Source organism: Dendrobates tinctorius, unplaced genomic scaffold (genome assembly GCF_039654945.1).
Source record: "Dendrobates tinctorius isolate UK_male_01 unplaced genomic scaffold, ASM3965494v1 ptg000372l, whole genome shotgun sequence".
Taxonomy (NCBI): Eukaryota; Metazoa; Chordata; class Amphibia; order Anura; family Dendrobatidae; genus Dendrobates; species Dendrobates tinctorius.
Window position 1 is genome coordinate 1,227,414 of NW_027362038.1, and position 12,587 is coordinate 1,240,000.

A 12,587-nucleotide genomic window follows, 5' to 3' on the forward strand; every position below is an offset into this window, starting at 1 on the left:
GATTCTAGGAAATAGTAGAAAGGAAAAAGATGTCAGAGTATATCATTACAATACAATAGATTCTAGGAAATAGCAGAGAGGAAAAAGATGTCAGAGTATATCATTACAATACAATAGGTTCTAGGAAATAGTAGAAAGGAAAAAGATGTCAGAGTATATCATTACAATACAATAGATTCTAGGAAATAGCAGAGAGGAAAAAGATGTCAGAATATACCATTACAATACAATAGATTCTAGGAAATAGCAGAGAGGAAAAAGATGTCAGAGTATATCATTACAATACAATAGATTCTAGGAAATAGTAGAAAGGAAAAAGATGTCAGAGTATATCATTACAATACAATAGATTCTAGGAAATAGTAGAAAGGAAAAAGATGTCAGAGTATAACATTACAATACAATAGATTCTAGGAAATAGTAGAAAGGAAAAAGATGTCAGAGTATATCATTACAATACAATAGATTCTAGGAAATAGTAGAAAGGAAAAAGATGTCAGAGTATATCATTACAATACAATAGATTCTAGGAAATAGCAGAGAGGAAAAAGATGTCAGAGTATATCATTACAATACAATAGGTTCTAGGAAATAGTAGAAAGGAAAAAGATGTCAGAGTATATCATTACAATACAATAGATTCTAGGAAATAGCAGAGAGGAAAAAGATGTCAGAATATATCATTACAATACAACAGATTCTAGGAAATAGCAGAGAGGAAAAAGATGTCAGAATATATCATTACAATACAATAGGTTCTAGGAAATAGTAGAAAGGAAAAAGATGTCAGAGTATAACATTACAATACAATAGATTCTAGGAAATAGCAGAGAGGAAAAAGATGTCAGAGTATAACATTACAATACAATAGATTCTAGGAAATAGTAGAAAGGAAAAAGATGTCAGAGTATATCATTACAATACAATAGATTCTAGGAAATAGCAGAGAGGAAAAAGATGTCAGAGTATATCATTACAATACAATAGATTCTAGGAAATAGTAGAAAGGAAAAAGATGTCAGAGTATAACATTACAATACAATAGATTCTAGGAAATAGCAGAGAGGAAAAAGATGTCAGAGTATAACATTACAATACAATAGATTCTAGGAAATAGTAGAAAGGAAAAAGATGTCAGAGTATAACATTACAATACAATAGATTCTAGGAAATAGTAGAAAGGAAAAAGATGTCAGAGTATATCATTACAATACAATAGATTCTAGGAAATAGCAGAGAGGAAAAAGATGTCAGAGTATAACATTACAATACAATAGGTTCTAGGAAATAGTAGAAAGGAAAAAGATGTCAGAGTATAACATTACAATACAATAGATTCTAGGAAATAGCAGAGAGGAAAAAGATGTCAGAGTATAACATTACAATACAATAGATTCTAGGAAATAGTAGAAAGGAAAAAGATGTCAGAGTATATCATTACAATACAATAGATTCTAGGAAATAGCAGAGAGGAAAAAGATGTCAGAATATATCATTACAATACAATAGGTTCTAGGAAATAGTAGAAAGGAAAAAGATGTCAGAGTATATCATTACAATACAATAGGTTCTAGGAAATAGCAGAGAGGAAAAAGATGTCAGAGTATAACATTACAATACAATAGATTCTAGGAAATAGCAGAGAGGAAAAAGATGTCAGAGTATAACATTACAATACAATAGATTCTAGGAAATAGCAGAGAGGAAAAAGATGTCATTATATATCATTACAATACAATAGATTCTAGGAAATAGTAGAAAGGAAAAAGATGTCAGAGTATATCATTACAATACAATAGATTCTAGGAAATAGCAGAGAGGAAAAAGATGTCAGAATATATCATTACAATACAATAGATTCTAGGAAATAGCAGAGAGGAAAAAGATGTCAGAGTATATCATTACAATACAATAGATTCTAGGAAATAGCAGAGAGGAAAAAGATGTCAGAATATATCATTACAATACAATAGGTTCTAGGAAATAGTAGAAAGGAAAAAGATGTCAGAGTATATCATTACAATACAATAGATTCTAGGAAATAGCAGAGAGGAAAAAGATGTCAGAATATATCATTACAATACAATAGGTTCTAGGAAATAGTAGAAAGGAAAAAGATGTCAGAGTATATCATTACAATACAATAGATTCTAGGAAATAGCAGAGAGGAAAAAGATGTCAGAATATATCATTACAATACAATAGATTCTAGGAAATAGTAGAAAGGAAAAAGATGTCAGAGTATATCATTACAATACAATAGATTCTAGGAAATAGCAGAGAGGAAAAAGATGTCAGAGTATATCATTACAATACAATAGATTCTAGGAAATAGTAGAAAGGAAAAAGATGTCAGAGTATATCATTACAATACAATAGATTCTAGGAAATAGCAGAGAGGAAAAAGATGTCAGAATATATCATTACAATACAATAGGTTCTAGGAAATAGTAGAAAGGAAAAAGATGTCAGAGTATATCATTACAATACAATAGATTCTAGGAAATAGCAGAGAGGAAAAAGATGTCAGAATATACCATTACAATACAATAGATTCTAGGAAATAGCAGAGAGGAAAAAGATATCAGAGTATATCATTACAATACAATAGATTCTAGGAAATAGTAGAAAGGAAAAAGATGTCAGAGTATAACATTACAATACAATAGATTCTAGGAAATAGTAGAAAGGAAAAAGATGTCAGAATATACCATTACAATACAATAGATTCTAGGAAATAGCAGAGAGGAAAAAGATGTCAGAGTATATCATTACAATACAATAGATTCTAGGAAATAGTAGAAAGGAAAAAGATGTCAGAGTATATCATTACAATACAATAGATTCTAGGAAATAGCAGAGAGGAAAAAGATGTCAGAGTATATCATTACAATACAATAGATTCTAGGAAATAGCAGAGAGGAAAAAGATGTCAGAGTATATCATTACAATACAATAGGTTCTAGGAAATAGTAGAAAGGAAAAAGATGTCAGAGTATATCATTACAATACAATAGATTCTAGGAAATAGCAGAGAGGAAAAAGATGTCAGAATATACCATTACAATACAATAGATTCTAGGAAATAGCAGAGAGGAAAAAGATGTCAGAGTATATCATTACAATACAATAGATTCTAGGAAATAGTAGAAAGGAAAAAGATGTCAGAGTATATCATTACAATACAATAGATTCTAGGAAATAGTAGAAAGGAAAAAGATGTCAGAGTATAACATTACAATACAATAGATTCTAGGAAATAGTAGAAAGGAAAAAGATGTCAGAGTATATCATTACAATACAATAGATTCTAGGAAATAGCAGAGAGGAAAAAGATGTCAGAGTATAACATTACAATACAATAGATTCTAGGAAATAGTAGAAAGGAAAAAGATGTCAGAATATATCATTACAATACAATAGATTCTAGGAAATAGTAGAAAGGAAAAAGATGTCAGAGTATATCATTACAATACAATAGATTCTAGGAAATAGCAGAGAGGAAAAAGATGTCAGAGTATATCATTACAATACAATAGGTTCTAGGAAATAGTAGAAAGGAAAAAGATGTCAGAGTATATCATTACAATACAATAGATTCTAGGAAATAGTAGAAAGGAAAAAGATGTCAGAGTATAACATTACAATACAATAGATTCTAGGAAATAGTAGAAAGGAAAAAGATGTCAGAGTATATCATTACAATACAATAGATTCTAGGAAATAGTAGAAAGGAAAAAGATGTCAGAGTATATCATTACAATACAATAGATTCTAGGAAATAGCAGAGAGGAAAAAGATGTCAGAATATATCATTACAATACAACAGATTCTAGGAAATAGCAGAGAGGAAAAAGATGTCAGAATATATCATTACAATACAATAGGTTCTAGGAAATAGTAGAAAGGAAAAAGATGTCAGAGTATAACATTACAATACAATAGATTCTAGGAAATAGCAGAGAGGAAAAAGATGTCAGAGTATAACATTACAATACAATAGATTCTAGGAAATAGTAGAAAGGAAAAAGATGTCAGAGTATATCATTACAATACAATAGATTCTAGGAAATAGCAGAGAGGAAAAAGATGTCAGAATATATCATTACAATACAATAGGTTCTAGGAAATAGTAGAAAGGAAAAAGATGTCAGAGTATATCATTACAATACAATAGATTCTAGGAAATAGCAGAGAGGAAAAAGATGTCAGAGTATAACATTACAATACAATAGATTCTAGGAAATAGTAGAAAGGAAAAAGATGTCAGAGTATATCATTACAATACAATAGATTCTAGGAAATAGCAGAGAGGAAAAAGATGTCAGAATATATCATTACAATACAATAGGTTCTAGGAAATAGTAGAAAGGAAAAAGATGTCAGAGTATATCATTACAATACAATAGATTCTAGGAAATAGTAGAAAGGAAAAAGATGTCAGAGTATATCATTACAATACAATAGATTCTAGGAAATAGCAGAGAGGAAAAAGATGTCAGAGTATATCATTACAATACAATAGATTCTAGGAAATAGTAGAAAGGAAAAAGATGTCAGAGTATATCATTACAATACAATAGATTCTAGGAAATAGCAGAGAGGAAAAAGATGTCAGAATATACCATTACAATACAATAGATTCTAGGAAATAGCAGAGAGGAAAAAGATGTCAGAGTATAACATTACAATACAATAGATTCTAGGAAATAGTAGAAAGGAAAAAGATGTCAGAGTATAACATTACAATACAATAGATTCTAGGAAATAGTAGAAAGGAAAAAGATGTCAGAGTATATCATTACAATACAATAGGTTCTAGGAAATAGTAGAAAGGAAAAAGATGTCAGAGTATATCATTACAATACAATAGATTCTAGGAAATAGCAGAGAGGAAAAAGATGTCAGAGTATAACATTACAATACAATAGATTCTAGGAAATAGTAGAAAGGAAAAAGATGTCAGAGTATATCATTACAATACAATAGATTCTAGGAAATAGTAGAAAGGAAAAAGATGTCAGAGTATATCATTACAATACAATAGGTTCTAGGAAATAGCAGAGAGGAAAAAGATGTCAGAGTATATCATTACAATACAATAGGTTCTAGGAAATAGCAGAGAGGAAAAAGATGTCAGAGTATAACATTACAATACAATAGATTCTAGGAAATAGCAGAGAGGAAAAAGATGTCAGAGTATATCATTACAATACAATAGATTCTAGGAAATAGCAGAGAGGAAAAAGATGTCAGAGTATAACATTACAATACAATAGATTCTAGGAAATAGTAGAAAGGAAAAAGATGTCAGAGTATATCATTACAATACAATAGATTCTAGGAAATAGCAGAGAGGAAAAAGATGTCAGAGTATATCATTACAATACAATAGATACTAGGAAATAGCAGAGAGGAAAAAGATGTCAGAGTATATCATTACAATACAATAGATTCTAGGAAATAGTAGAAAGGAAAAAGATGTCAGAGTATATCATTACAATACAATAGATTCTAGGAAATAGCAGAGAGGAAAAAGATGTCAGAGTATATCATTACAATACAATAGATTCTAGGAAATAGCAGAGAGGAAAAAGATGTCAGAGTATATCATTACAATACAATAGATTCTAGGAAATAGCAGAGAGGAAAAAGATGTCAGAGTATATCATTACAATACAATAGATTCTAGGAAATAGCAGAGAGGAAAAAGATGTCAGAGTATATCATTACAATACAATAGATTCTAGGAAATAGCAGAGAGGAAAAAGATGTCAGAGTATATCATTACAATACAATAGATTCTAGGAAATAGCAGAGAGGAAAAAGATGTCAGAGTATAACATTACAATACAATAGATAGTATCATTTCACTTGAGCAAAACAGAGGTCACTATTTACACCTAACTCAACAAAAACCACTGATAAGCAGATGTCGCTGCATCCTGGACACTTTCCCGTGGTAACTTCAATTAGTATTGATTCTTTGGCTTTTATAATAATAAAGGAATCATACACTCATTGTAATATGTGTAATATCCTACATATTACACAGTGATAAGCAACGCTGCTTAAATATAAAAGAATGTTTGCAGGGGGAATAGTTTGATTCAAGTAAATCTTTCTTTACAGATTTATATACTAAATTATCATTATGATTTAAGTCATCAGTAAAATGTTGTAAAATCTCACGGAATGAAAGGCCCCTTGCAAGTTTCTTTAGGATATACACGCAATAATGGCCGCACACAGTGATATAATTATTCTGAATTTGCCTGTCTTGATAACAGAATAATTCGCTATTTCTCTTTAGGAAGATTATAAATTCATCCGGAGAAAGTTCGCTGTCTGGTGAGAGTCCATAACTGTCAAAGAATATCGCATTATTTTCATTGCAAAGTAAAGTTAATATCCAATGTTTGCCGCTCTGATTGGAGCGATCTGTATTTACGATGTACGCCGCTGGCCTCTGAGTTACTCTATGTGACGGTAGCAAGTCACACGGATACACCCCATAAAATATGGCCTCTGTATAGTGATCGGCTTTCAATAACGTAGTGAGCTGCAGGGAATCCATCATCAGTAGAAATCATACAATACTTCACGGCGGTCATTAATTTCTAGAATAGATGAATTCACGCCGTATACCACCATATTTATCGTATGAGGGGTGGCTAGCGCAAATCGGACTTCAGAACGCAGGTTCCCAGTTTTTATGAGAGAGAAGTGACCTCCAGGTTCTTGGTCGGCTGATAAATCAAATGCAAAAAATGTATAGCCGTCCATAGATTCTTCTCGGTCAATTGCCAGTGCACAATCGGCCTTCTGCTTTCCAGAAATATGGGCAAGAGCCATATCCTCTCTTACAGCTAATTCAATATTGAAATTAGGTTGGAATGGCTGGGAGGGGATCTGCTGACCATCCAAATATAAAGCCGCATGGTTTACATTAGAATGATGAAATACAGTGGGTTTTTATTATACGTACCGCTAAAGGCCTCATTATCTACAAAGCCCAATATAATTACTCGCGGAATGGCCCCTAAAAATAGATTTTCTATATTAGAAATTCGGGTGCCCCCAGGGATGCTGTCCACTTTCATACAGGCCCTATCAATAGCATATTTTGCTGTAGCAGATAGTAAGGCCTGAGAGTGACCAATCCTCACAGCGGGAGCCACCTGGACTCTTTTTACATAGAGACATGCGTTCAGAATCTGTACTTTGAGCGGATCTGGGTCAGCAGAAACTAAACAGAACGCATCTTTATTTCGCGTCAGCTTGATTTTAAGGTCAAGTCCATTCAATATAAGCTTTGGCTGATTAAAAATGTCGCTAAAAATTGGACTGAGCAAATCGACGGGCTTCGAGTGAGCTACTGCATGAGCCCGCTTGTTGAAGCCCACATTGGCGCCATCCAGGATTCGTACATCATGATGTCCAGCGGTATCATTATAGAATAATCCTGATGTGAATTGCGAGGCTAAAGTCTGTGCGCTGTAATTTAGCAGAGCTTCAATGTAGGCCCTATAGCTATATAGATTGTCTGATTGTGAGATGAGGTGATCAGCCAGGGTGACATCAACTTGATTAAAAAGAGTCGCTAATGGATAGTTAATGAGAGCTACACGGGCTCCATCCGCGATGGCAGAATTATCTTGTTTTACGACCCGGCAACTTATGTAAAGTAGGGTATTATTTAAATCATAATAATATTCACCACTTCCCGATATGAAAAATTCAAGTGGTGCATTGTCCGCCAGAGCCGCAATAGGCTGAACTTCTATGAATATTGATTTCTCGACAGAAACCTGCGTAGGAGGTATTTGAAAAATATCCAGTTCTGATTTCATGCACTCCACCAAAGCATCATGTATGAAGGCCATTTTATATATAATATATTCGTTTTATATATTTTCCTAAAAGATGTCTTCAACACTGCATCTTACTCTTTTCTGGCGTTTGCGTCTTGCGGGTGTGATTTTATTCATGAGCATTGGTGAGGGTGAATAGCGAACACGCCTTTTTCTTTTTTCTGTTTTTTAGCAACATAAACAATACCGGAGCCTTCCTGAGGAGGTGTGTTTAGCCTATTCATAGCGGCTGCTGAGAAAGAGGCAATGGCGTCCTTAGCAATATTTGAAACAGCGGTCTTTACATGGGGCTTTACTAATTCGAGTCCTTTTCTCAATAGAGGAACCGCTTTTCTAAATAAGCCTCTAAATATTCCTGCAAGCCCAGCCCCATACATGTACTCATCACTGCGAAAACCCTCTAAACCGTGGCCCGTCTGAGCAATATAGTAGCGGGCATAAATGGTCGGATCTCCGTAAACACGTTGCGACACCATTTTGACGTGTCAATCACGACGCGGTCTGAAATGTAATCACAAAATAGTTTTTCCGTACTTGAATTTAACAGGTGTACCCTGATCAGTCAAGATAGAGATGCTTACAGAACCAAAGTGCTGTTTACATAGAGGCACATAATCAGGTCTTGTGTATTGAAGTGTGATGATCTCCCCACTTTTACCAGTCACCAGCGCAGTTCTCAGAAGCTGGACGTAAGAATCTCCGACTAGCTGATGGTTAATAATGTCTGAGTAAACAAATAAGGTATAAAATCCGTTCATGATATCTGCGTAGCTCTTCTTGGGGCTAATCACACTATTATCATAGGCCTCAATATAAGGTGGTAGTCCTAAAATATGAGACAATTTTGGGCCTGGAGCAAAATGTATCGTGGGGGAATCCGATAGAGTAACACTTCTCTTCACTTCGTCAAAGCGGAGCTTTAAGCCCTCTGGGGCAATCTTCAAATTGTCAATCCGTTCATTAATAGCCCTTATAAGATCCGAAATATTTAAATAATAGCCTGCTTTTACGAAATATTCTCTTAGAACATCCCCTCGTTTTCCAAGAAAAAATGTGCCTTCGCTATTTTCGAAAGTAAACCAGGTATGGGGATACTGAAATTCTGTGAGGGCAACTTCATACGGGCCTACAAGATGTACAGGCTTTGCCAGTTTAGTGGTAAAAGTCGAAATCGTGTTGTCTGGGAATAGCTTACTTGACGCATTACACGCTAGGGTAATATAAAATGATCCAGAATCCATGATTAGAGGTCCGTCAGCTGGTTTTCTTTAATCCAAGTATTAAATTTTTCCGGATATCCCTTCCATTTAACGAGATACAGGGTGGACCCTCTGACGCGCTTTTTTCTTAACACTTTTTCTATTTTGTAGATGCGATTCTCATCCGATGTGACTTTTTGTAGTTCCTCCTTATAAAATGACCCAATCACAGGTTCTCCGTACAAATCCACGATTTTGTAGAGGGGGAATCATAGATAGAATCATAGAATCATAGAATCGTAGAGTTGGAAGGGACCTCCTGGGCCATCTGGTCCAACCCCCTGCTCAAAGCAGGATTCGCTAAATCATCCCAGTCAGATGTCTGTCCAGCCTCTGTTTGAAGACTTCCATTGAAGGAGAACTCACCACTTCTCGTGGCAGCCTGTTCCACTCATTGATCACTCTAACTGTCAAAAAGTTTTTTCTAATATCTAATCTGTGTCTCTTCCCATTCAGTTTCATCCCATTGCTTCTAGTCTTTCCTTGTGCAAATGAGAATAAAGTTGATCCTTCTACAATGTGACAGCCCTTTAGATATTTGTAGACAGCTATTAAGTCTCCTCTCAGTCTTCTCTTTTGCAAACTAAACATTCCCAAATCCTGCAACCTTTCCTCATAAGACAGGGTTTGCAGACCGGTCACCATTCTGGTCGCTCTTTTCTGAACTTGCTCCAGTTTGTTGATGTCTTTTTTAAAATGTGGTGCCCAAAACTGGACACAATATTCCAGATGAGGTCTGACCAAAGAGTAGTAGAGGGAAATAATGACTTCACGTGATCTAGACTGTATGCTTCTGTTAATACATCCTAGAATTGCATTTGCCTTTTTTGCTGCTGCATCACACTGTTGACTCATATTCAGTCTGTGATCTATTAGTATACCCAAGTCTTTTTCACATGTGCTGTCACTTAGCCCTATTCCTCCCATTCTATATATGCTTTTTTCATTTTTATTGCCCAGATGTAGTACTTTGCATTTCTCCCTGTTAAAAACCATTCTGTTAGTTGCTGCCCACTTCTCCAGTTTATTTAAATCTTTTTGAATCCTCTCTCTCTCTTCTCTAGTATTAGCTATCCCTCCTAGCTTTGTGTCATCAGCAAATTTAATCAGTTTACCCTCAATTCCTTCATCTAAATCGTTGATAAAGATGTTGAACAATACAGGGCCCAGGACAGAGCCCTGTGGTACCCCACTTGAGACATTCTTCCAACTGGATGTGCAGCCATTTACGACCACTCTTTGGGTCCGATCACTAAGCCAGTTATGAATCCACCTAACAGTTGCCTTGTCCATTCCATACTTAGTCATTTTTTCAATAAGGATTGTATGAGAGACTTTGTCAAATGCTTTGCTGAAGTCAAGATATACTATATCTACAGCATTTCCTTGATCCACCCAATCAGTGATACCGTCATAGAAGGAAATTAAGTTAGTCTGACATGACTTATTAGTTAGAAACCCATGCTGACTCTGTTTAATCACTTCATTCTTATCCAGGTATTGACATACATGTTGTTTAATAATTTGTTCAAAGATCTTTCCTGGTATAGAAGTCAGACTCACCGGCCTATAGTTGCCTGGAATTGGAATTTTGTGTTAATTTCGGATATGATAAATATTTCATCGGTATATGATTGTTCATATGCTTTCATAAATGTACGTTTATATTGGACCAAACGTACATTGTCGCCAATTTTAAAAGAAGGATTAATACGTTTATTTTTCATGCTCGAGCCATAAATATTTTTCCATATTTGTAGTGAATTTTTGCTTGTAACATCAATTGGTCTACATCGAATGGTAGAATGATAGGTTCGATTGTAGCTATCAACCAAATCTGGTAAAATATCAATATACCTATTAGTGTTATTTTTTGTAAAATACCGCCACATTCGAGTTTTTAATGTACGATTAAACCGCTCCACAATAGAGGCCTTAACTGCATTATTCGTAAGATAGTGCAGAATATCATACGTTTTACAAAGGCGCTTCATCGCCGAATTAATAAATTCTTTGCCCCGATCCGTCTGTAATTTCTTCGGTATGCGCTTATCATTTTGAAATATCAGCTCGAATGAACAGGCTACAGCGGCCCCAGTCTTGCTTGATAAGGCTACGCACCACGCAAATTTCGCTAGGCAATCAATCACGGCAAGGATATATTTAACATTATCATTTTCCTTCGAATAGTCAATTAAACTCACTAAATCTCCTTGCCACAACGCATCCATGTTTGAGACCATGATCTTATTTGTCAGAAATCTTTCTCACGGGTTTGTGCAACAAATAGCTCTCCTGGTTATTTAACCAATCACGCACAATTGATTTTTTAATTCCGTAATCTCTAGTTTCTCTATATAATTTATCAATGCCGCCATAGGAGCCGGAGGCATTAGGAGTAAAATATTGGTTCTCTAATATTTTTTCATCGTGTCTAGAAGACATCGTCTCATGAACCAATGCCGTCTTTATCAGAAAATCAAAATGTATAAAATGAAATAAAATGTGGAATGTAATACAAATATATCATGCTTGATATCAGTATAATATGAGTATACCATGATTGCTTGGGTCAGCATGATGGGCTGTAACTGGGAGGCTCTTGTGGGTGTTAACTGGAGGTGTGGACTTTCTGCTGATTGCTTGAGACCTTTTGGTGAGGCGTAACTGGGATGTGAATGTAGGTGGAGCGATCCTGTTGTCTGGCTTTAAAACAGGCCATTAGGTGATGTCCTTACACACATTCAGCGGCTGAGACACCATTCCTGTTATACTGGACAGCAACTTCTACTCTTTAAAATAGTAAGTATTAACACATTATTTAATTAATATTGTGGTCAATTGCTGTATAGTAATATTTATTATATAGGATATAATTGTATTTTCCTTAGAATAGATTTACTCATTTAGAAGAAATTTAGATATTTAATACAATATTTATTTGATGTATAATTATTTAATTGATGTTCACCTATAATTTTATTTGCCTTTTGTATCAATTATCATATAGTATATAAAATGTATTTCTTCGGCATAGACTTAGATTATAATTTATTTTATACTACTTCCCACCGCATAGTTATAGTTAATAATTTTAAAAGTATAATAGTATTCACAATTTAAATCATTTTAGTTAAGATGGAAGACTACGAATTTGAACAAGCCGAGCCTCTTCTTACGAGCACACAATGCCAACAAATAGGTAGGTCTTATATTGAATATAATGAACGGAGTGTTAGACAAACTGATTAAAGTTTTGTTTTGTATATTAATTATATAATATTTTGCTCTTTTTCAGAAGAGTCACTAAACAGCGCCTTTCCTCAGTTACTTCAGACTTTGGATTCCATAGATGCATACCCTTTAGGGCCTTTCAATGCTGGCGGAGAATCAAGTACTGCAACTTCACATTATGCTATCACTGGTGAGCTGTATATTTGTATAATAACTGCTT